The 27,268-nt window shown below is 38.1% G+C and overlaps 1 protein-coding gene across 2 annotated transcripts in view; it reads right to left on the minus strand.

Annotated features, from left to right (window-relative positions):
- Positions 1–27,268, minus strand: part of ESYT2 (extended synaptotagmin 2) — a 77,377-nt gene that overhangs the window by 48,950 nt on the left and 1,159 nt on the right. The gene's annotated exons all lie outside the window — the stretch shown is intronic.

Raw genomic sequence — 27,268 nt, forward strand, 5'->3', positions numbered from 1 at the left:
ACACTAAAATGTGCAGCTGCACAGAGCTTAYACTCAGTTTTTGTCTTGCAGGGTTCTCAAGTTGCTCTCAATGGTCAAAAAGTTATGGGAACAGAAAGAATGAACACTGTTAACCCCAATGCTAATAAATAACATTTTGATTTTTTATCTAAAATATTTGCCTTCTGACTCTGCAAACAGTAAAACGTGCAAATTCTCAGCAATGACTTGTGCATGATGTTGGATCAAAATGTTTCAYTCTGATTTGCTTAAGAGAGCAATCAGTGATGCTCAGGGTGAGAGCTGCAGAGCTGTTCCACACAAGGGAGAATCCAAGAGGAAATAGCCAGCAAYCTGCTCCACCACTTAGACAACCACAAGTCTCTGTGGCTGGAAGGGAATCACCCAAGGGTACGGGGGCAGCTGGCAGAAGCGCTCACAGAGCCACTTCCCCATCATTTACCAGCAGTCCTGGTTAACTGGGGAGGTCCCAGGTGACTGGAGGTCAGCAAATGYAACCCCATCCACAAGGGCCTRGGGAACTACAGGGCTGTCACTCTGWCCGTGGTGCCAGCAGAGGACATGGAGCTGATCTCCTGTTGTGACAGCATGACCTGCTTAGTGATGAGGGAAAGGTCGTAGATGTATCAACCCAGACTTTAGTGAAGCCTTTGACATGTTTTCCCACAGCACGCTCCTGAAGAAACTGGCTGCTCATGGCTTGGACTGGTGTACAATTAGCTGGGTAAAAACTGGCTGGATGGCCAGCCCCAGAGAGTGGAAGGGAATGGAGTCACATCCATGGCTGGAACTCTGGTGGTCACAAGTGCATCCTCCAGGGCTCAGGGCTGGGGACACTCCCGTTTACTGCGATTATCAATGATCTGAATGAAGGGATTGATCACACACTCAATGAGTTTGGAGATTACACCAAGTTGGGTGGAAGTGTTGACCTGCTGGAGGGCAGGAAGGCTCTGCAGGGTGATCTGGACAGGTTGGATTGATGGGCTGAGGTCAATGCTGTGAGGTTAAAATGCCAAGTGTGGGGTCCTGCATTTGGATCGTAAGAGCCCCAGGCATTGCCACAGGCTGGGGACAGAGTGGCTGGAAAGAGGCCCTGTGGGAAAGGACCTGGGGGTGTTGGCTGACAGTAGCTGAACCTAAACCAGTGTGCCCAGGTGGCCAGAAAGGCTGAAGGCATCAGAAATGGTGTGGGTTGCAGGACCAGGGCAGGGATCTTCCCTCTGTACTCAACACTGGTGAGGCTGCATATGGAATCATGTGTCCAGTTCTCTGCCACTCAATACAAGAAGAACAGTGAGGGGCTGGAGCATGCCCAGAAAAGGGCAGGGAGCTGGGAAAGGGTCGGGAGCCMAAGCCTTAGCAGGAGCACATGAGGTAGCAGGAGTTGTTTTGTATGGAGAAAAAAGAAACTCAAGAGACCTTATTGCTCCCTACAATTACTGAAAGGCCGGTAGAGCTGCTCTGTTCTCCCAAGTGGAAAAAAAAAAGAGCACAAGAGGAAATAGCCTCAAGTTGCATCAGGGGAAGTTTAGAATGGATGTAAGAATTTTCTTTTCATGGAAAGGGTTGTCAAGCACTGGAACAGRCTGCCTAGGGAAGTGGTAGAACCACTATCCATGAATGTGTTAAAAAAGCCTTTCGGCTGTGGCAYTTAGGGACAYAGTTYAGTGGTGGATCTGGCAGTGTCAGATTAATAGTTGGACTCGATGATCTTAGATGTCTTTTCCTGAATTCTATGATCCTACAGCCATTACAATGAACAGCAACAAAATAAAGTAAATAGAAACAACAAATTAAACATACAGATGAGGAAAGGAAAAGAAAAATCATGGAAATACCAAAAGCAAACCTGTCTGCTGTGAGTAATGCAAGACATAACAGTTATCATGTTCACAACTCATTTTTAGTCTTCTGTACAAGTATCCAGTTGACATTCAACAGAAGAGACACACTAGACTGAGAGAAGCTTCCCGCTCTAAATATAACCTCAGCCCTGATGAACTTCACCTTCCTCCAAAGGGTGATCCAACCTCCCAGATTCAGAGCATAAACTCCCTAAGGCACAGGCTATGTTCCCTGCACCACGCACTCAGATGACATCCAGTAGATCTGTGTGGAAGGAGGAAAAGATGTAGCATCTCTCTTACAGCTATCAGGCATTCTTCACATTCAGTCACAAATTACACAGWAATGCTTGAGATAGGCTGGGATACAAACACAAGCCACATACTAATGAAGCCATATATGTTTATTTATTAAGTTTCAGTTTTATTTACTGTACAGTCTTTACTAAGATCTCACATAACAGGACGTGGTTCTTCAGTTTTCTCCAGATTTCATAATTATCTGTTCTCTACCATGCTCCTACTGTTGAGCTGGTACTAAGCCAGCTCCTGTATTATGCAGGCCTAGTTTACTCCTGTAGTTGCATGTGATAATCAGCAACAAATAATACAATATCTTCTTTTCCTGTTTCTCATCCTTTATCCATTATTGCTTTTCTGCTCTCTCACTCCACTTTTAATAGTTCAGCTCGGTGCCTGTTCTGACACTCAAAACAGAGAGCAGAGAACCTTACATTTTCAAGACAAAAATTTTCAATCAAGTCAACCTTGAACCAAAARCTGAGCTTTACTTAATCTTTAGATGCTCCAAACCCAGGCTGTCTGAAACCAAAGAATAAAATATTTATCAATCTACTAATCCAAATAATTTTTAGCCTGCTATATGCAATATTAGTGGCAAAATTATGTTTTGCTTTAGGAGTTTTTGATTTTAAACAATCTTATGCACAGACAACAGGAGAAAGCCCGAGGGACGGAAGCTGGTATGCTGGAGCAGTCAGGACTGACATAAGAGCATTGAAGCAACTGCACAAACATTTTATGGCCAGAAGCAGGAATGAGACTAATTCATATGCAAAATCTGTTAACTCTTCTATAAAAATCTATTGACAAGCATGACAGAAAGAGACAGAAGTCAAGATTTCAGCTAAGACAATTACAGACTAAAAGCATTTTCCTCTTGGCTTCTGCTAGTAAATTGCTCATGCAGGTTGGGCAAGCACTGTGTCACTTCAACCACTTGGTGCAGTAATTTATTATTCAAAGCAAAGTATAACAAGAGAGAACTGTTGCAATAAATGCCTTAAGAACCATGTTTAACACCAAAAAATCATAATAYTACATGTTGCAGGAATGTTCTACTATTAAATGTTACCTTGCAAAACACTTGGAAGTGCTCAAAAGATGCATTTCTGCACATTAAAAAGACAAGATTTGGCTTTCTCACACAACTGCTTGTGCTCAGCTCTAAACAACTTTCATGTTTACTTCCTATTTCTGATATGTTCATATCCTGCACTTTCAAAAACWCAATTCAAAACACAGTTATTTTTTGTAACAATCAATAAAATACCAGAAAGAGATCAAGGAATGCAGTTCCTTGTTCTGTCCTGGAAGATAACAAATGAAAAAATGGACAGAAGAAAACCACTAACAATAAACTGTAATAACAGTAGTTTCTTACCAASAATTATTTTATTTTTCAAACTCACAACATACTCTTTATATTGGCAAAATTGACTCAATTTTTCTTTAAAAAATTAACTTTATAAGCCTTCTTCATCCTTAAAGGTATTTATCAGAAAAAAATTGTTATTTTAACAATAATTTAATGACTATGATTAAAACATAGGTGCTAAGGTATTATTTACTTTAACTCAACTAAAAAAAAAAAAAATCCAGCAACTACACTGAAAATACAAAACTACAGGTATTGACCAAAGCATTCCAAAAACTGCAAACCTAATTTGCTACAAACCAGCCACCTTCTCATGAATTGTGTATTATAGCAATGTAAGAAAAGGAAGAATGTAAGAAAAATGTAAGAAGAATGTAAGAAAAGGAAGCAATAAAAGAAGATCAGATTTAAAAGGAAAAACCAACCCACAACAACAACCAATAAAAACCCCCAAATGTTGGGTTTCTTCCTTTTTACATTCAAAGATTAARGGTAAGAATGCAAATGGCACATGGTATGWATCTTGGAGTGTCCTGCATAGGGCCAGGAGTTGGACTKGATGATCCTGAYAAGTCACTTCCAACTCAGCATATTCCACATTAAAAATAATGTATTATCATAGTTATGTTTAACAGATACTTATCTGAGTCAGTATTACTTATGCTTAGTTCTTTCCATTTGCACTCAYTATTTGTGGGTCCAGAGGTAAAAGAAACTATACCAGTCACTTTAATGTCACACAGTTCCTTAATGTAATTACAATGCAGAAAAATATTCTTGAGCAGTTTTTTCCAGGTATTTCACAAACATCTCTTCTATTAGACATCAATCCCTTCTGCTTATTTTGGAAAGCTAAAATTACATACAAAAATCCTCCTCTTTATCAAAAATGCATTTGTCTAAATGTACCATTAAATGCACATTTAAATTACATTTAAACTACATTTAAATGTAATGTACAAATGTATAAGGGTATCACAGTAAGTTTTCAAAGTCTCTTCATGCATATTCTGTGGACAGGGATAGTATACCACAGAAAGAAATTCAGGACAGAAGCCCAAATTAGGTGCTCTAAAACCTTCTGAATGTACAGCATAAGCAGTTATTTAACCATTAAGCCTAAACCCAGGTGGTGTGGCAAAAAAACCAAAACACACTAAAATGAAATTATCCTTTGGATTATAGCTGACAGTTTAATTTGTCTAAACTCACTGCACTTGTAACACAAAAATGCCAGAGAAATTTAGTAGAAGAAGAATCCCAGCATGGATAGAATAAATCGTGTCATATAGTGATATTCAAGCTCAATTTAACAGCTATTCACTCCTGTGTTTTCCAGTTGGTGAAGCAGGCTGGCCTAAGGACATTTTAGGTAAAAGAGAGCTGAGCAGGGCTAATAGCTTAATCCCATGTATTCCAGCCAGCAATCCCCTCTCCCGCTCTCTCACAAGGAGCARCAATAGGTGAACTATTTGCTCCTTTCCACAGAGGAATTGACCCAGAGTCTTCTGCCACTTGACACAACCCAAGAGGCTTCTCAAACACACCTGGGGAGACAACCACTCCTGTCTGATAGGAGAGAAGGCGAGCTGCAAAGGAAAGAAGAGCAGCCAGGCTGTCTCTTGTCACTTCAGTATTTCACCTCCAGGGATAGCCAAGCAATTTTCCTAACTCCTGTCAATACCAGAAATACCCTARCCGTCTCTTCAGAATAACTAGAAAATCCCACAAAATATTTACTGCTGCAGAACTGCAGGATTCAGTATTTCTGAAAGAGAAAGTTAAATGTTAATAATGAATGTTTCTCCAAAATCCTGCAGTCCCTTGCTACTAAACTAACAAACAACTGTTATTTACATTACTTCTGGTAATCTGATTCAGTTTCTGTTTAGCGTGCCTTGGGATGTTTGTGTTTGAAGTTTTAAATATATTATAAATATATTATAAATATATTAACATGATTAGCTTTTGCACAGCAAAATTCATGCTCAGGACTGTTTCCAGTATAAGGATTAAGCCAGGACTCTTGAAACAGCTTCCCTGAAAATCATTACGGAAGAGCTGCAGCTACCATGTCTTCCAACAGAAACATCTGGAAGGTGCAGAAGCAGGCTGAATATAGAAAATCAGTTTTGTCAAACACACTATTTATGTCCGTAGGGTACTTCACGAAAGAACAGTCAGAAAGACCTATATAAATCAGTATGAACTTAACCTAAATGTTACCAAATTAGCAGTACAGGTTTTGACTGTAATTGCCCATAAACAACCAACCAAACAAAGAATGTTTTTAAAAAAGTCAAACATCAGAGAATTAATGCCCCTCCACACGGAAGAGTACACGCACACAGAGTAAAAGACAGTGATAAATAAGGTGGAGAAGGACCCTGGAGTTTTTGCCATGGCTCTATGACCATGAGATTCCCTCAAAGTAAAACGGAAATATTGGAAAAAGTGGAAACACGCTCAAAGGAAAGAAACAGCTGTAATACCAAGCAAGGTTAAGGGCTGTATTTATTTATAAACTGGAACATAAGCCATTTAAGTGCTTGGACAACATATCGGAAAACAAAAYAAACTCTTATGAAAGAAGTAATTGCGTGCCCTTTGAATCAGATTTGCACCTATAAGACAAGAGTTGCATTAGAAACACATACTTGGTATCCCACCAAATGTTCCCAAAACACTCTCCCAGCACAAACACTGTCATCCCATGTGAGTTGCCTCTATCAGTTCAAGCCCTGTGAGGTGCCACAACAAATGACAGATGGCTGCTCAGCAYGAGATTTCCAGGGTGATCTCTGTACTCCTCCCTGTCCCGAGTTATCTACTTCAGTCACTGCGAGCATCAAGAGGAAAAGTAATTTCTTCAACAACACAGCAATTAAACATAAAATAAGCTGGTGCTTGGAGAAACTGAAACAAACATCTTTTCAACACCAGGGTTCAGTGCTAACACAGGAAAGCTACTATAATAAAATTCATATGCCTCAAGTAATAAAACTGTGATCCTTTATAAGGTATACAAAGTTTTATTTCCTTGCAGCCACCACTGCCCATACACACACCCTTTGAACCCCACTAGAGCCTGAACTCCACAAAGTGATCCCATATCTACCCTTTCTGCTCCTCTAAAATTAAAGCACACAGTTAATTCAAAATATAAAATGCRTGTTTTACATTTTACAAATAACTATAAATGTACCTGTATTTCTCATTTAAATCATATAAAAAGGATACTTTGCTAAGCTTATTTTTAAAATGTATTCGATATTAAATACATACACAGGACTGCAATTGAGACAGTTGTCCCTCTGTTTTCCTCCTCACTGCAAAATTCATTGGAACAGCATTTAGAAAATCAACAATATTCCAGTTTTTGCTAGCAGCCCAGCAAAAACCTGATCAGCTTATAGTTTTGGCAGCTGAGGATTCAGAATCCATCCTTATGCAGCCCTGCAACACAACCAGAATATTCTCACCTGAGTATTTTCCCAATTTCTATGGCAAACAATGTCTTTGGCAATGCAAAATAATGCTGCATTTTCAAAAGAAAAACTCTGCCTGAAAAGAGGTTCCAAAGCTCTGATATGACTGAAAAAGCAGCCCATAAGTAAGTCCTGCAATTCAAAAGTGAAGGATGCTGAGCYATTTCAAAGCACAGCAGTTTCATTTTTTCATGAATATCTTTCACTTCAACATCTATTAAATATGCTGCACTCACAGTGGCAGTGAGACTTGTCAAGAGCTGCATTACTTTTCAGCAATTTGACTCATCAATACCAAAACTAGATATAATTTGCCTAAGTGCTGCTATTTTTGAAGAGATGGAGCAAGCATGCTACAATAGAAAGTTACCCAGAAACCTCCTACTTAGCAGYAGCTTGCCATAACAAAATCCTCCGGGATAGGCATTATAAGCAGCTGCTCTGGAAGAATGACAGAACAGTAGTCTGCTAGTAAGGGAACTGGGAAATCCTGCTTCTAGCCTGACACTCAGCCTCTGCAGCCCCAACTGGAGGGAAGAGGTTCAGCCTAGAAATTTAAAACTGACCATCATTAACTTCCAGAAGCATCCAGGCTGAATCACCTGAAGAACAACATGAGACAAAAATCCCTTTCTCTGTCAGTAAAGGTTACAGAGTTTCCTTCCAAATATCTGAAGTACATTGGCATGGTTTTCTATCCTATCTTGGTGCAGAATCTACTCTAAACACAGCACAGGACAGCTGCCAGACAGAGCCACATGGGTTTGCTTTGCTCAGCTGTTACCTCTTTCCAAACAGAAAGCTTGAAGCCTTTAGTCCACCACCACAGATTCATCATCTAGGACAGCCTGATTTCAGAATTATCTGCAAGTATTTGGATATTAGTAATATATATCATAACTCAGGCTTCAATGTAGAGATTAYGTCAACTCTGTAACCAAAMTGCTTTATTTTCACTGCAGTTTAGTATGTTGGAATTTTTCCTGGATCACCATGTTCACACTTCTTTTCCACTTTCTCACATTTCTTTTCCACTTTCCAGCTCAAAAAGGACTGCAAGTTTTCCGTGCTCAGTTCAGAGTGAGACAGGACAACAAAAATATTAATAAAAAAGTAGAAGGTATAGAGGGGCATTAGGCTGCAGGAACCTTTTAATGGCTTCCACTTCTGAGGGCTCAACACCCAGAACCTATAAAGAAGTCTGATATCCTGACCCAGGGAAAGACATTTTTCACATGCAGCACACCTTTTGAGCATTTCTTAAAGTAAGAAAACACAAGAATTTAGGTTTAACATTTTGATCATTTACTACCAACATTTACAATAGTGTCTTTATCCATACTACCTCTTCATTCAGAAGACCAGAACTGATTATAAAAAAATTAATAGCAAAAGACTCTATACAAACAAAGTATCAAGAACTGGATTTACACTGATGAGTCTTGCTCTCACACCATGTTACAGAGAAGTAGTGCAACCAAGGTTTACCAAACGAAACATTTAATGACAGCCCACATTAGCACATCTTCAGATTCCCACAAGAACAGCAATTACTGAAAGCAAAGACCCAGATTTTAAATGTTTAAACTGCTGAAAGACGTAGGATGAACCACAGCTCTAGGGACTCACCAAATTTTACCACTTAAAAAACCTTGAATGTACTCCTTTTTGACATTACCGACTTTACCCTCTTACTCCCAGGAGTAATTTAATTTCTTTTTCTCCTTCAACAAATAAAGTCTTAATACCTTGAAATTCTAGATTTTGCTTTTTAAAATAAAATTGTAAGGGCATTAGCACAATATATTCAACTTGTCGCATTTCAAAAACATGACCTCTTTTGTACTTTCCAGTCTCTATAACAAATTCCTTTCCAGTTCCCTTGAGAATCCAGGCATGTTCCCATCCCACTGCATGCCAGAGTGTCTTATTCTCTCAACAGTTAACAGAAGACAAATTTTCCTCTCTGGACTGCYAAACATTAGCTTTCAAAATAGCTTATACAACCAGTGTCACAGCACAACTTACCATCCTTTGAACTGTCTATGGCTATGAAAAGAAGTGCTGGGCTCTGCACCAAACTGTCAGCYACCCTATTTGCTGGTATCTAGAATAAAACACTGAAGGTTTCTTTGCCTTTTACTCCACTGACCCACTGCCCGCTTTCCTAACCCCGCAGTCAGGAGCTCTGATTCACTGAGATTGAGGTTCCTGCAGCAGGGAGAGCTCATTCCTGTTAGCATTCACTGGAGCACACAGTTCATAGGGGAACCACGCAGTTGTTCTGTGAGGCCTAAAATGGGCAACAGCTTTCAGAAAAGCTAAGTTCAAGAAGCAAAGACCACCTTCTGCAAGGCTACTTTTTCTCAGGCAGATTAAATTTCCTTMCCGTCTTCAGCCTGAAACATCTCCAGGTACTGAAGCACAACCTTCTATTCTTTTTCATGTAACCAGTAACTCACAAATTCGGAACAAATCTATGTGAACTATGACAARTATCATTCCCTTATTGGTTTGGGAATGAGCAAACTTCAAATTTGTATTTATAAATACCAAAGAGCAAAATGGAGAATTTGGATTTTTTTTTTGGTGGTATCCAAACTAAATTGCAGCACCAGATCATGAAAATTCAAGCTGAGTTAACCTGCATCCTAAGAAATCAAACACATCTGTAAAATACACTCATTAGTTAGAACTTATGTGCTTATTATTTAGCACTTAAACTCAAAAAAACCCAACAAATGCACACACTACTTTTGACTGACTCTAACCCAACACCAGCAAAAGTGTTTAACTTCTACATATTGCACTGCATCCAATACTATCCAGACAGACCTTATCCTTAATATTAAAACATCTTTTAAATATAATCAGAAATCAATACAATAGGCATTTTAAAATCCTTGTATCACTCCTAGCCAAAACACTAGAAACTCACTAGTAAAATCCAGAGAGTATAAAGAGTATAGACTAACAGTCTGGCAGTTTTGTGGCCCCTGTAAATGATCACTGATTAGCTCTCTCTGAAACTGTAAAACTCCTCTGACAAAGTAACAGAAAGCAGAGCATCCTAATAAAGTGAAACCAAGAAGAGCGGTAGTGTTTAAATCGGGCCTCGGTTAATGTAGTGACAAATCGAGGGGAGGAAAGCCTCAGTTAACCTGATTGCATGGCAAGCTCATATGTGTAACTCCTTATGGTTCTTCCAKTGAAGCATTTAACCAAATTCTTATACCAGGCTCATATACAAAGCTCAGTATTTCCAGTAATCAGACAGGCATGCAAATTTCTAAGGTTTACGAGATTTGTTCTCTCTTCTCTCAAACAATTCTGTCCCCCTCAATGGGCTGTATTTCAGCACYGAATACAGAACAGTGTTATTAGTTAGAAAAAGATATGCAAAGTATATCATACATTTCATTGGCAATACATAGCACAGAAACTTCTATGCACTAGGCGAGATCAAAGGTCCTGCTGACACAACAATCACAAGTGATGTCTAAGGAAAAATCAAACACCAAACAGTACTATGGGGTTAGTTATCCTTCCCTGAATGTCCTCACAGCTTCTGCAAAGGCTGGCCGTAACCCTTAGGAGCTGCTGGCATCCTCCAGCACCCCTTAYATCTTGAAGAATGCTTAGTCCCTACCAAACAAAAAAACTCCCACAAGCAATTCAATTTCGTGAATACTCATCAGATAAGTTTACTTAAAATAAAAATTATGTTCTAGACTTTTAGGGCAACCCTTATTCTCACATAGGATTTTGTTGAAAACAAGAGAAACAAAACATGTAACTGGAAAGTACTCTCACCACTGAATTCCAATCCCCTACAATTGCAGGYCTCATTATCCTATTTCTGTTTATAAACTCCACCTTAAAACCATGGAGTTTGCTACTGTTCCTCAGTAGAGAGCAGGAAGGGCAGCTCTGGTGTGTTTTGGTAGGCTGGGTTGCTAAGGAAAGACACTGAAAGCACTCCTTGCTAAATCAAGTTTCTAAACTTAGGAATGCTACATCATATGTTTGAGTTACAAGGTAGAATCAAAACCCAGACTGCCTCCCCAACTAAATTAACTATTATCCTCATCCTTAAATATCAGTCTTACTATTTTGACTCTGTATGTTAAAAAAGGTACTTCAGAGGAAAAAGAGTTCTGAACAAATGACAGAAGGTAATATTCAACATAAACAAAAATTCCCACTCAGTAATACCACATTGTTTTGAAGCAAAAAAAGGTATTTTCATTATTTATCGAAAAGATTTTACAAGCATGTAAAAAGGTTTTTCAATTTGCACCCACAGCTTTTAATTTCTGTATTCACACAAATCATGTTTGCATAGCCTATCTTCCAGCTGGAGTATCTATCCCATGACTGAGCTTAGCACCTCTTATCAATGAAGCTATTTTAGAAAAAGCAGAGTAAGTGTACTTAAACCAAACCTGCATAAGGAAAGGACGCTACTGAAACTGCAYCCTCTGAGGAAAATTCCTGTGCTTATGCTACTGGGTTAGCACATCCAGCATCTGCACAATGTAACATGCAGCAAGCTGCAAGCCTCCTGGGCTTGCAGTCACTCTAGAACAGTAATTTTCACCAGAAAGTGAATTTAATACTAAAACACACCATCCACAGCACTAGAATTRTGATTATCCACAAACAGATGAACACTGCCTGGCAGACAAATCAGAGTCTGCAACATACTGAAGTCCACACATAGCAAAAAGGAAGATGAAGCCTCTAAGTGGAATTGCAATAAATGAGTAAATGAGTACCCAAGGGTGGCCTGTACCTTTTCTCCAACATACTATATGTTTTAATATTTTAGTTAAAATACACTTGGATATCTGACAATCCTGTTGATTCTCTGACTTATGTACAGAGCAACATTTGCTGAGTCACCTGTCCTGACACACAAATTTTTACAATTCAACACAGACAAGGGAAAAGAAATACTGCTAATATGTGGGACATCTGGAATTCAAAACCAACACTTGATATTTGAAAAAAATAAAACGTAAAAAAAACAGTGATCAGATTAACATCTTTTAAGAGATCAGCAGTAAATACAAAAATACAAAATACTTACAGGAAATTAAAAGTGCAGTCAGTTTGCAATGCACTCCTTCACCCTACCAGAATTYCTCCAGGCCCTGTTTCCAGGAAGCMTCTCCTGAGATTCCAGCTTCCTGCAGACACAGACACTTTGTCTCATGTTATGACTGCAAGCCATCACTGATATAGTCTTTTGAAATACTTGTCTTGCAATGCCCTGCATCAAAACATTCTTCAGACTCTGTTCAAGAGTTTTTCCATTTTAAAAAAGCAGGCAAAGAAAGTGATCATAAATTATAAAAAAATATAAATTCTCTTTCTAAATTAAGCTATTTTCAAAACAAAACTGGAAACTAAAGAATCTGCTTTATCCTGTGTTTTGGGAAGTAAAACACTTGCCCATATATGCCTTAAACGATACTTCATTTTGATTGCTCTGCTTCTAATGTAAATTCACTTACTTTATTTGCACATGTTTGGAGAGGAGTTCCTGCATTTTCTGAGAGAATATACTCTAGTTTTCACAGAAGCAGTTACAAAACCAGCCCTTCAGAGAAAGCATGGGTAAACTACGGGCAAACTATCTTGAGTCTATAGCAAAGATTTTCAGTAACAGCACCAATTCACTTCCAGGCAGCATTCCCAATTGAGTGAGCTGTGCTGACCTGAGTGACATAACCTTGCTTCTATGCACAGACATTGCTTATGTCCAGCACCACTTGCATGAAGATGTTTTACCCACACCTGAAACCAGTCCCTGTATAAAGGCAGCTTCTGCCTTCAAACAAAGGATGTGTAGCAAGTAGCTGAATRATTAAGATTCAGTATCTTCTTGGTCTTGGAGGAGGAATGTTCCAGCGTTAGAATTATTGGGTGTTTGACAGACAGGATGGAGAGGCAGCAAGAGTGAAAAAAGAGGAGTTGGATACATTATCCCTCTAATAAATGCAGCACAGAACTGTCACCTCTCCTATTACTGATTATCATTGATGTTGAAGATAACCCAAGCATTTGGAGGTCTCTTGAATATTCTTTACCTCTAGTTCAACTATTACAAACACACTATGTTCTTTCACTGCCCCATTTAGCAGCAAAAATAGCCATCATAAAGCAATACCACTTTAATTAATGACAGCAGTAGGCAGTCACGTTATAGAGCTACTGCCTACAACTGAATCATAACATGAAGCACATAAGTCTTTTAAGACTGAGCAGTTTATAATTGATACTTAAGCTCATCACTTCTGCATTTTAATCTGCATCTACTGTCCCACTTTGTATGTTTGTACAGACCGTAGCTCRAACTGTGATAATCAGCTCATACCCACAAGATCTTGGTTGTAGTCTATGACAAAAGAATATTCTATTTATGTCTCAATGACCCTGTTAACCTACAAATGGTTTCACAGTAATTTCAAAGATTTCAAGTTTTTACAATTCAAATTTTGTTAATCAGTAAGCAATTGCAACTGATGAGYTACTTTTCTCTAATTTTCACAATTCTGTCTTTTACATGTCCAAGAATAAACAAGTCACTCTACACCCACTTTATCATCARTAAAAAGAAATAAAGGCCTCTGGAGAGATATACCTGACATCTTTTAGTCAAATACAGTCCTTTGGAGATGCGGATACTGACCATAATGTCCAATTAGTTTGCTCCTATATGTTTAAGTTCAGCAAATTCTAGCTCTAAGAGAAAACCAAACACCTACTGCCTAAAATGCTACTCAGTAATAATCCTGAAATTTCTGTCAATTAATTCTAAGACAACTGCCTGAACTGCCAACAACCACCTAGTGAGTCAGTTACCTGAAATCTAACTTCAAGAAATCTTGCCCATGGCAATACCAATTTATTTGACTGCTCCTAAGCAGAGCCTTCCTTAGGCTGAATTTCTCTTGGAGAGGTTAATGTCCRTCCCATGCAGGGAATAATATATGCMGCCAAGTCACTGTCACTTCCTAATCTCTAGCAGATTTTATAACAGATGCTAATTATTTTTTTAGAAGTTCTACCACAGAATATTTACTACGTGTATTAATTAAAATCTAACAGCTGTGGCCTAAATTATTCCTTGATAAATTTAAGCATGTAAAAAGTAGCAGTGGAGTTACGACCTCGTTACTGTAGATTCTTATTATAGAGAGAAAAGGGACCTCCTGAAAAGAGTTCTGTTCACCCCTTCCATTCACCAAAGACATCTSTGGAATGAGGTGCCCAAGTCTGGTATCTAAATTTCAGTTTGATACAGGAAACGTGACTGTGCTAATTGGCAATAGATTCTCTCACAGCTTTCACTGTTGATTGTGCTGTTGCAGGCCTGAATCCCAGCCCAGTACAACTACCAGATATTTTCAGCAGTCTAAGATCTGTACRCAGCTTTTAATCACATGTAATAACTTTCCTGCAAAAGACATCGCTTGAGTTAGAAGAATGCAGTGATGACAGTTAAAATGAAATCAACCCCCTTGAGTAAAATGCCACAGTTATTTTCAGAGATCTGCATAAATAGCAGCTAATTTGCGACTGTATCTTCCAACTCAAAAAAAATATTTTCAAGGATTTGCTAAAGGCTTCTCCATGTAAAACTAGCCTCTAAGAAAAAATAAAAAAAGCACAAATACTTTATTTCTTTTCAATACCAAGGGRTGTTGACGTCAAGTCCACTATTCTTGTTGCCTTATATGATTTGCTGCATCTAATAAATACAGTCCCAAACTGCTGACTGTATTTGAGAAACCATTAGGACACAAATGCTAAGCTTGCTGACCTTTCCATTTTTCAAAAATACACTGAAGAGTTCTGTTCTAACTGAACAGTTAAAAATTTTATGGTTCGTGTGGCAAAGTTTTGGAGTGGGAGAAGCATTAGGGCCGTAAGGGGTGGCTTCTGTGAAAGTTACCAGAAGCTTTCCATATGGAGCTATTTCCCTACTCCCCTCCCAACAGAGCCAATGCCAGATAGCTCCAGGATGGACCCACTGCTGACTAAGGCTGAGCCCATCAACACCTCTGGGATAACTTATTTCAGAAGAAAAAAAAATATTGCACAGAAGTAATTCTGTCCAGGGAAAAGAACAGTGAGAATAYGTGAGAGAAGCAAGTCTGCAGACATCAAGGTCAGCAAAGAAGGAGGGGAGGAGRTGCTCYAGGTGCCASAGTTGAGACTCCCTTGCAGTCCATGGAGGAGGAGGTAGTGAATCAGGAAGAAAGTGAAGCTTGGGAAGGAAGGAGGGTTAWGGGAAGATGTTTCTAAGATTAGTTTTACTTTTCATTATCCTACTCTGATTTGATTGGTAAAAATCTCAATTAATTTCCCCTTAAAATCAAGTCTGTTTTGCCCATGTTGCTAACTGATGATCTCTCCCTGTCCTTATCTCAACCCTCGAACTTCCCATTGCATTTTACTCCATGTCCAGCTGAGGAGAGGAGTGATAGAAAAACTTTTGTAGGCATTCGGCATCCAGCCAGGGTCAAATGACAACAACTGAAATTAACTTGTAAACTATGTTGGAAAAAAAAGTTTTTGAAGGTATTTATTTCAATGTCCCATTCCCCAATGTTCTCTTTCGTTGTCACAAGCTCATATAGTTACTTTCTGTTGAAATAATGACATCTCAGATCCCTGCCATTGACTAATCTGAACTGCTCCAAGTCAAGAGTTTTTTTCCATTCTACTGACTTAGTGGGAGATCACAATGCAAGAGCTTTACTTAYGCACTGCGTTCTCCAGGAATATGACATGCAGGAATGCTATTTCCATGTKGCTGACAATGCAAACAACCACAGCAGCAGAAAGCAGAGCTGGAGTTCATAACTTTGTTGGAAAAAGAAACTAGAACAAATGAAAAYCCTCAAGACAATTGGGGTTGACAAAAAGAAAAGCCATTTCCCCAAGCACTGCAAGTCTCCAGCAAGAAAGCAAATGACCTTGTAAGTTCTTATGAGTTAAAACTAAACTAGAATCTTATGTGTTACATGGGAATCACGAATCGGAACTTCACAGCAAAGGAAATTCCAAAGTGGTTTGTCAGAGCTTAAAACCCATTAATTTTAGGAACACTGATGAACCAATCTCTCTCTGGCAAGTGGGTACATTCTACTGCTTTCTGATAAACTGAACATATTGCTGATCAGCTCGCTCCCCAAGGACAAAGATAGGAATCGATACCTCAATGAAGGATAAATACTTTAAATCTACAATTACTCCATCCCTTTAGCAGAATTTGCTTCAAGCAGAAGTACTCCACTTCTTACACTAAACAGTTTTACAAAATATCTGCCAAATATTCTATATCCCAAATACCAAACTCAGTCAGAGTGAATGAAAATGAAAGTTTAAGTGTCTCTCACCAGAGCCAATACAGATTCTCTCCCAGTATCCCATCAAGTTTTCCGACTGCCCATTTCCCATTTCCACTTCAAAAGGTAAACATTTGAACATTTTCTAAAGTTGTCCATTAGTCCTCAATGGTCCTGTCTACACTCACTCACAAACAAGAACTATTGACTACCATCATCTACCACTCCCACATTGTATCCAGAACACCATCATGCAGAGCCTCTCCCCACACCCAATCCTGATTTCAGGTCTATATACACTTGTACTTCCACTGACAGCTTTGTCAGATTTATTGTCATGGTGTTACTAGTACAACAGACTTCCTCACTGGCTGTGCCAGAAACCCAAAGGCTTCAGCATAAAGAAATTAGGTAGACATAAAYAACATGTGTGTGCTGGAAGCATATCTCTGAACCATGAAATACTATTTAAAAGAATACTTTTGTCATTCCTCATGTCTCCAACAGCAAAATTAAAGTACACATTCTTACATGAAAACTTTATTTGTATACTAAGTAACCTCCAAGTTAGATCTAGTTTCAGGCTGTCACTATGCCTCTGTGTGTAATGGAACACCTTAATGAACTARTAAGACCAAACTTCATTAGGGCTTTTTTTTTGGAAAATCAAAAGTAACAAAATTATCAGATTGGTAAAATTTTGGTTATTCACTTGAATACAGGAAAGACAGAATGCACTGGAAAGAARTATCAACTGTATCGCTAAACTTTCAAAACACAAAGGACCAGAAAAATAATTGTTGGCAAATGTTTTCTGACAGTAGATATCTATGTTAAGACCTGAAAACAGCACAGTTACATATTATATGCACCTTTATAAAAGGTTTATACATAGCCAAATGTAGCAGAAAATTAATTCCCATTATAAAGACTTACACAAATCCATTAYAAAGACTTACACGAATGTGACAGAAATAAGTGATTTTATCAAATGAACAGTTTAGGCATATTCACATCGACACTGTGTACTCACAGCTAGCACACCCTTAAGAGAAAAAAGAAACTCAAACACTTTCAAAGCCTATCTTCCCTAAAATATAAGCCAATATAAAGACTAGCATGAACAAATAGAGAACAAAAAATTACCACAATTTAAACTAATATATTAATCTCTACTGAATAATCTTTTAACATATACAAGTCAGATGACTGAACACTGGTTTTCTGTTCCCTCCATGAAACACTCTCTTATCATTTCCTGGCTGCCATTTGATATTTAACTGCCAGAGGGTAGGTGGGTGGAAAAGCGTTCTTTTCCTAGTTCATGTATTTTAGGAGAAAGCCATTGAGTGAGGAACACCGCATTTTAAGATACAAATTTAGTCTGCATCATAAAATTTATTACTAGACTAAGACAACTTCCTAGCCACACACAAGAGAGAATTTAGCATTCKAGTTCAACAATTAGCAAGATGAATCAACAGCCTGGGGGAGGAGGGAAGTCTTGCCTCAAAACAAACTACAACTCTGGACAAGCAAGCTGACTGCATTAGGAAATATTAGCAAATGAAGAGAAGACTTCTCCTCATTTGAAGTATCATACATTCATTACTTTAACAGTCAGCCTGAAACATGCAGAGAGCTCAAACACGCTAAATACAAGAAGTCCTGAGAGTTTGCCTTGCAAACCAACATAAAAACTCACAGCTCAGAGCATGTCTTCTAATACTCTTACCTGCAGAAAAAAGCCRCAAGAGTTCTTGTTGAGCTTTTGGATATAAAGCTGTAAACCTATTCACTCGTCTAAAGAATATGCTGTGTGAAGAAGGGCATCTGAGAAAGCACAGACACAGGTCTTTGCTGTGAAGCTATGCAGATCCRAAATAAGGCATGAAGAACCACGTAGCGTAAAGTAGAAATAATGCTTAAATATAAAGCAAATTGTGAGCTTCCCGAGCTGTTAAGTTCCAGTTCAGTTCTCCCACAAAGTTTTCCTCCACACAATTCTTTCTTTTAGTAAGCTATTTAAAAAAAGATCACCTACAAACTTAAGGAGCAGATGTGTGGATCATAACACTGTATAATGAATTCAAATCAGAGCAATCAAGGTTTTACAGCTACCTTCATGCTTCAGCATATCCTGTGTTTACTTTTAAAAATGAAACAGGAAGACACTGCATTCTTAGACATGCACTTGCTTTCTTCCCACCTTCCCACTAAGGCTTGACAATGACAGAATATAAGACAATGGATTGTCAATACATTTGATTTTACATTTGGTGTTGCATCCTTCAAAATGTTCTGAGAGGAAACTATTTCAGTCCGCTTGGATTATTCACTGAGCCAGTATCTAACTAAAGGAATGCAAACAGAGGTTATGAAAACAATAGTGTAGTCTGTACTGGACTCTCTCAACTGAAGTTTTCACATAAACAGATGCCAAAAGTTATGCAATTTACACTGCAAATATAAATCTCTCAGGTAGAAATGCTACAACTGAACTAATGTACACTCGACCCATGCTGCTATATGATAAGGACAGCCAAATGACAATGCAATTCTTGTCTGTCATATGACAGTTATTTTCAGCCAAGTAAAACTAGTTTCGTATTTCTAGTATAGTAACAACTTCATGGTACATAAATCCAGACTGCTTCAGCTGAAAACCGTTAGTCCTGTTCCAGATTTTCAGCTCTTAAGGAGAATTTCGTAGTCACATCAGGGTGTAGCAGACAAAACTTTGTGCAATGACTCATAATATGGGAATGCTGGTCTTACAAAGGTTATTTATTTAACAGGAGTTCCATTTGAAAAATACTGTGTTTTAACATTGGCTGCAAAGAGCTTTGAATCCTATCTATTTAGTTGACAAGCATCTGAATGACTTAAGAAGTCTCACTRTCTCTCACAAAACACCTCTCTAAAGATAGCCTCTTTATTTTTTTTTTCTGGCTAGTACATTTAATATTTAAGCAAATACTTGTATTTTATGCAGAAAAGATGTCTTACATTTGCAAGCCACAACCGGAGACTGAAAGCTAATTTAAATGACAGCTTAAAACATAAAGAAAAATGATAGAATAATTCAGGTAAGAAGAGACTTTGGGAGTTCATCCAATCCAACCACACACTAGAAACAGGATCAACTTTTAAGCGGAATTAAAACACTGAGAGTTTATATGCTWGATGATTAGATATGTTAACACGTCTGTTAAAAAGTTATAAAAGAAGTTAGATATGCAAATTGACATCATAAAAACAGCCTGAGTTCAAACTTTGCTTCCGCTCAAAGATACCTCCTTAGCAGCATTATTGCCACCCTTTTTCTAGGAGYCTCTTTATGCAGGCCATTGCTCCATTTCACTTCAAACCTGAGCACAGGCTTCCACCRCCTCCCTTTTTGTAGGCGCTGGCACTTGTGTGGTCTCACAGTAAATTCATGAAACTGATCCAGCTGAACACCCAACTTGGCAGAAAACTTACAACTGGTTGGCCAAGTAAATTCTAATGCTGGCATAAGGTGGCACTGGGAAAGTGCAATTGGATGCAGAACATCCTTTCTGTCAGAAATGCATGTTTACTTCATTTTGAAACTGCAGAATCAGTCCCTTTACTAACCTCCCTGATCCTCTCTGCAACAAACACACAGGAATGCAGAGCAGARCCTACAAATAAAATCTGAATTCTCCTGAATAAGGAACAAGTAGAAAGAAGCTTTAAAATTCTCACTGCTGCTCTTTTMATGGTACCATAGGAAGCAAAACCAAACCAACCAAACAAAAAAGAGCCATGCCATTTAAAATGAAAGGAAATAAAAACAGCCWATCTAGCAAAAACTGAAAGACTGGTACATGAAGCTTAGTAAAGCTGTTGGGAATAAAACACCAGAAGTAGGTTGAGGATGGGGATCACATGATATGCAAGAAGGCTGAGAAACACCTCTGTTCCTCCCTCTCCCAGGCACCCTGTTAATGGGATTCAAGATGAGATGGGACACAGCTTCTCACCTGAACCCTGGCATTGGGATGGAAATTCCACAGGCCTTTCAAAAGGGAAAAGGGATCAAAAAGTATCTTGAAAAGCTGAGGTAAATGGAACAGACTTCACAAGGGCTAGTGTGCTGGTTTAACACATGCCCCCAAAGCCAGGAAAGGATTGGTAATTCTTGAACCTCACTTTTGTAATGAGAGGGCCTTATGAAGCAAGTTAAATCTGAACTAATTCCATTTAATAGAGAAGAAGTCTACTATCAGATACTTCCCTAGCCGATAGGGCAGGTTTGTACAACCTTCTCTTTTCACACCTGATGATCCATTATTGCCAGCTAAGAGAGAAAGTGGCATATGCCAGAAGAAACTCCAAGAAATGTAGTTATTTTCAAAAAAGAAACATCTTTTAATTACACTACCTACTTTTTCTACCTGCCCCAACAGAATTTTAGTTTCATCCAGTGAGATGTCAAAATCTCCTCAAAGAAGTTAAGACTGTCTAAAAAATGAAAGATGCTATCTTTTTTTCTTTTTTTTTTTTTTTTTTTTTTTTTTGCCACAAAAGAAGAAAAGCATTTAGTACATGGCAGATGGAACCAAAGAAGGGTCCTGGATCAGTTCATGCCATCTTGGACAGCTACAAATTCTGTCAAACATATAAATCTGACAACTGGCTTGCACCATTTCACACGCTTTTAGCAAATTCTTGATTTAATTCCTCCCTCTTACTTCTTATCACACATTTTCTTTCTGAACTTCACAGAACTCTCTCCTCATTCAACKGAGAAAAGTCTTACCGGGAATCAAAGTGTCGTATGACCTAAAAGTTATACAAATGATAAAATACCAGACCTCTCTAAACMGTTCCATTTCAGAATTTACTGAATTCAAACATTTGTTAAAAATAAAAACACTCTCCCCTTCTTCTTAGCAAAATACCATTTCCCCACTGCTATTCACATTTGACTCTACATTGAATATTCCAGCTCTGTAAATCCTTYACTTTCATTAAGTGTTCACAAACACCAGCCAAAGATAAGAATTTCATTTTCTTCTCAGAAGTGATGCAAAATTTACCCTGAATGTTCAAAAGCAGCTCTACACATACATTTGAAATTTTAYTGGCCTTTCTAGGTTAGCACATAGAAGCTGACTTCTGCAAGGCCACARGGAAGCTCTGAAGCTGCTGGTGGGGTGTTCATTTTCCAATTCCTTAGGAAAGAATAGTATCAAGTTTAATTTATACTATCCAAGAATAGAGAAAAGCAAAGGGAAAGATATCACAGGTCAAACAACTCTGTATCTAAACTATGACTCATACCAACTATTATTTCTGAAGTACGTCCAGAAGAATCATATTCTCTTATTGATTTCCTTTTATCTRCGTATCAAAACAAACCAAATCAATGGCATTGGTTAATTCATAACCATTAACTTCTGCTTTCAGAATCTTATATGCTATTATAAGGCTCTGACAAGCTGGTTTCAGACACCTCAGAGGGTATTTAGAAATGAGCATTCTTTTAAAAATTGGTATTATTTTAAAAAAAGTTTTTAAAAAAAACCCAGATTCAGTATGCGTATATGGTCAGCATAAAATTGTTGCAAAGCTCAAAAGAAGTTACGTCAAAAGCAATTTCAGCAACTAAAGAACTAGTGATTCAACTAATGATGAATTGATAAATGGGAGACAAGTAATTTGGTTTAYATCAAAGTTTAAGTCAAAGAACTTTATCTTACCAGAAACAAAATGCCACCTCTTCTTTCATTTTGAAGAAAAGGAACAGGACACCAAAGGATTGTTTTGAATACCTCAAATTTATAAAACAGGCTTTCATTACTATAAACTGCAATGAAAATGTTTTGACAATAATCCTGATTCAACTTTATTTCCCAGAAAGCTCTCATGTTAAAAAGTCTTCTACTGCATACCCCACCACACTGTGACATGCCCACAAGCTCAAAAAGCAGTAATTTATAGTGAGAAGAATTTTGTAGAAGAGGCAGAAGAAGTTGACTGTTACCCTAGATTTCTTTTTCTTCCATAAAATCTYGGTCTTTACAGACAAGATCTTTATGACTCCCACATTTTCAAATATGGTTAAAGCTGGGCCAATCCCTTATATAGCRCAAAGGCGCTCAGGCATGGAAACACCAGCAGACTAAAATGCAAAATTAAAAAATACCATATAAGCAAATAAAAAAACCTAAGGAGACTTGTATGCATCTTCCTTAGTTATTCAGACAAACTGCATATTTCAAAAACATATTTGCAATAGTCCCAGTAATAATTTCTATGTAATAATAATTTGTTAGATGAAAAAATAATGTATCATACATACATATTTAGAAGGCCTGCGTCACCTACAAAGCGTTCAAGAGGCATAGTAATACTTTCAGGCTGATGTTTTTCTTCAGTAGTTTGATACCATGTTCATAAACATCAGCTCAACATGTGGGTTTCTACCATAAATATTTGGAAAGGTATCTTTATACATGAATCACATAGTGAGGCTTACCACATTACTACATGAGAGAAGGTGTTTTGGGACAGACATGATCTCAGCACAGCTTTAACACACTCAGCTTGAAAACTCTGAGAAAAGGGGAGATTGAAATATTGATCCTATGTCTTTTTTTTTTTGGGTTTTTTTTTCGCTTTGGTTCTCCATTCCCAAACCCATCATTTACACTTCTCCTAACTATGGGGTACTCTTAGGATGTCCCTCACGTTACCTAAATTTCAAGTAATACCGAACCAAATTAGACTTCTTCCTTTAAGAAGAAAATTTAACCACAAAAATACACRCAAAGCCACAGTATACATATGTATGTATTCACACTCTATGAATCAGCTAGAACAGAAAGCAGTTTAAAATGAAAAATAATCAGGCAGAAGGAGGACACAGAGTTCAACAGTTAAGTACTCACAAGTACTCTATTCTTACTCACACCCCTTCACACTTTCTAGATGCAGGCTGGCAGCCCAGAGCAATGGCCACCAGCAGTACTCACTACCCAAACTGTTCAGATCCTGCTTAAGTTATCATACATGGGAGTAACTTTTCTTACAAACCACCCCTTGGTAAATTCAATCTAACATGCTCAGCTAAGTTGGAGAAAGGATCAGAGGAATATGTCACAATGCCTCAGCATCTTCAAATTCCGTATGCTGTATAAAAACCCTCCTACAGTTCCTACAGCTGCAGCAGTAATGGCATTAACCAAAGCCATAACAAGAAGTTAAGAGGAACATCWTTTTCTTCTACAACAAACAAAAATGTGTACTGTATAGCAGAAGTCCATCTGTTTATCAGGTTTACTGAGTAGACAACATCCATCAGCAAGGCTTCTTTGGAGACTCCTGCCCTGAACTACTGATCTAAGATCCAGTTAGCAAGTTTGATTCTGTATCATTAGGAAATCCTCATATCAAATACACCTAAGGGCAGAATCACCTTAACCTTTTCTGAAAACGTCACTCAGCACAGGTGTGATCCTGCAGTTAAAGCTACCTAACTACTTTTCTTCCACAAATGCTGTGGAGTATTTCCAATACCAGTAAAAACCAGTCTTTGTTGACCTAACCATATAATTGGACATTATCTCCTTCCTCTAGATGTAACATTGGTATAGCAGTTCACTGCTGAGAAACAATACTCACAATCTGCAAGAACTTCATACAGCTTCCCAAGAGAAAGAAGACCTACCAGATTTCTTTACAATAGRACTGTAAATCAGTTTAATAAAAAGGTGACAACACCTACCTAGATTTAGGYGGGCTTTTTTTCCTCTTGCTTAAGYAGATGAGAAGATAAGAGAAATAAAAACCCAACATAAAAATCATTCCAAACTAGAGCAGAAGCAAGGGTGTAAGACCCAAAATGCCACAGCAGACTTGTATGTTTTAACATGGCCACTGCTATTACTAAAATCACACACAGTRTTTCGGTTTCTGTTTAATACATGCTTAGGGTTCCAAAAAATTACTAAATCTGTCTTCAGAATCAATTCTTCAAAAGTGCTTAGATTTATTCTTGTTTTGGTCACCCGCTGATTGTTGACAGACTGCACACAGATACAGCTCCTGGTACCAGGCCAAATTTACATTTAATCTGGGGAAAACATATTCAGCATGGCTTTTTATCTGTATATTGAAGAAAACAGGAGCCAAAGTTTCACTAMTACAAAAACATGTTGAAAATGGTATGTTGGCGTGTTATGAAAGTCACACTAAGCAACAAGAACCACCCCTAAAATGGAAAAATTAGATTAACTTTTTTGGCTGATTTGAGAAAGAACAGAGTAAATTTGTTATAGTCCTTAGATTATTAAATTCCATTACTGTTTTTAAAATAAAAGGCGATACCTGGACTTTAAAATTTAGAGTCCTGGTTTCCTACTTGTGCTCCTCTATGYAGTGATAAATTGCCACTTTCCTTACATATTTTTGTGTCTAAATTATATTCATTCCAGTATAAAATTCATCTAGTGCATAAAAAAGGGAAAATGCCCTTATCTAAAGACCTTGTGTCTTAAAATGTCTTTATATATAAAAGACCATTTTGATCTCCAATTCTTTCTCATTTTAAGTTCTGCTGCCTAGTTTTAAATTATTTAGAAAAGCACATACCTCTGCTCCCTCCTGCCCCACATAATCCACGACACCTTTCATACCCACAGCAGAGCTATAACTACATGTTAGCAGGTCTGTGAGTACAGATCTTATCTTTTTGTAAGATGCAGTATTTTTCAGTAAAGCACATACTTTATTGTAGTTAATTCTGTGTTGACATTTTAAGTAACATAACTTGTAGTCATGTTGAATTAATTCATTTTACATGCAGAGTACAGAATATTCCTGCTGTATAACCACCTGCTTACRGAAGAAGTAATCTAATTTAGGAAGCTAATAATTAGCATTACAAACTCTAGCGTGGTGGCACAACAGTATCACTTTCAAATTGCAACTGAGTATACTGCCAGCAGAAAAACATTTTCCTGAAAATAATCACTTTCTTTAAAATAAATAACTCAATGCAGTCTTACTGAGTACTTAATATGAACTACTAAAGCAACTGGCAATACCAAGGTGGGGGGGGAAGGGAATCACACCTAACACACAAGGCTAAAGCTCTTCTCCACAGGAAGAAGGGCACAGGAAGATACCACATGTCAGACAAACCTTTAAAATATCACTTAAGTTTAGTTGAAAAATTATTYACTACACCTCAGTTTCAGTCCTAGAAGAGTACAAAGTTCCCTATAYCTAAAACACAGCATTGTKACTAYTCAAGTAWTTTTAAATTTATTTCCATGATCAGGGAAACCAAGGGAACATACTTCAGTTTGGAGTTCACGCTGAGATGGATAAAGCTGATCCCTGTTAAAGGCATCAGATTCCATCCAGCAGTGCTTATTTCAAATATGATTGAAATCCATACACCTCTAKGAAAACAGTCATAATGCAGAAGGAAGAATAACAGCAGTTTTTCAAGACACATTACAGAAGCAGCGCCATATAAACCTTAAGGACTACAACAACAGACATTTAAGACTACCTTTGATTAAAGTGGGCCTTCAGTTTTCAGGACTCTTCTGGTTTTGAGATTGCACTTATTGTGGAAGCTACTTTTATTTGAAAGAATGATGCTTCCAGAAMACAGCAAATATGACAGCAGAAAGAAAAGAACCAAGACCTCTAAAATTTATGACCATGAATAAGGAAGGAAGAAAAATATCTATACTCAAAAAACATCCAAACCTATCTGCCAACTGGTGTGTGAGAGGCTCACACTTTTGGGAAACTCTGAATATTGATCAGCTGCTTTCTCATGATGCCAYAGGATATATACAAGCGCTTGCATCCAGCTTTCCATTCTTTTTGCCTCTGACTTCAGTCAGGAGGCCCCYTTCTAAACCTTTAGTTATCCAGACAACTCACACAGAAATTAATTGCCATTTTATCAAAGGTAACGAACTGYGACTTAGAATAAAACTTACTAGGCACTAAGCCTGAATTTCTATGGCTTAGTTACCAGCAGATTGTTACTATATACAACCCTTCACTAYAAATCTAGCTTCAATTAATTATTTYTAAAYRCATCAAGTCAGAACATTTCCATTATATTGCTGTGTGATTACAGGAAAAACCAAACACAACACACCGGTAATGTAAGMGCTATTAACTACATTATTTGAGACTCACATCTCCGCTTCACGAGGTAAASCAATTAATCTCTCCTGTACTCATTTTTCTCATGGTCTTCCACCAGAACTTTGGCAAAAGATATGATGAAAGAGGAGTCAAAGACTCCCATCTCACGCCTACCCACTCTATCCTCTCCCCTAACTTCCTTAGCAGAACTAGAACAGGTCACATCAGGCATTGCAATCTGATCACATGAAAACAGCTACTTGGACTCCTATCCCAACACTGCTGGATGCACAGTCACTGCAGCGAGTCCCTAGGAGAGATGTGGATGACTGTAGGTCAGGAGCTGAGAGCAGTCAATAAAGGAATGGCATGGAAAGAATCARCAGAAACCCTCACGACTTTGGGTATGGGCACTAAGAGAGCAGCAAGCTCTGCACAGCACATCACCGGGCAAAGCAGGGTGCAGGGAGCCCTGGATGCACATTGGCACTGGCAGCCACATCAAAAACATTATTTATCTTCCGAAGGAGAAATTACAMATAAAAGGTATTCAACTTTGAAGCTGGATGTCAGCTAAAAAAAAAGAAATGAGTAATGTCAGTTCTGAGGACTTATTAGATAGCCAGAAACTTTCGAAGAAATATTCGGAGAAAGCCTTGTAAAACCCCCACCACACCAATGCACAAATAAAGCCAGCATAGACCCTGTACCTTAGTCCTCATGTCACAGCCCTGAAAACACTCAGAA

Source organism: Malurus melanocephalus, unplaced genomic scaffold (assembly GCF_030028575.1).
Source record: "Malurus melanocephalus ecotype Western Australia unplaced genomic scaffold, MMel_1.1 scaffold_513, whole genome shotgun sequence".
Classification (NCBI taxonomy): Eukaryota; Metazoa; Chordata; class Aves; order Passeriformes; family Maluridae; genus Malurus; species Malurus melanocephalus.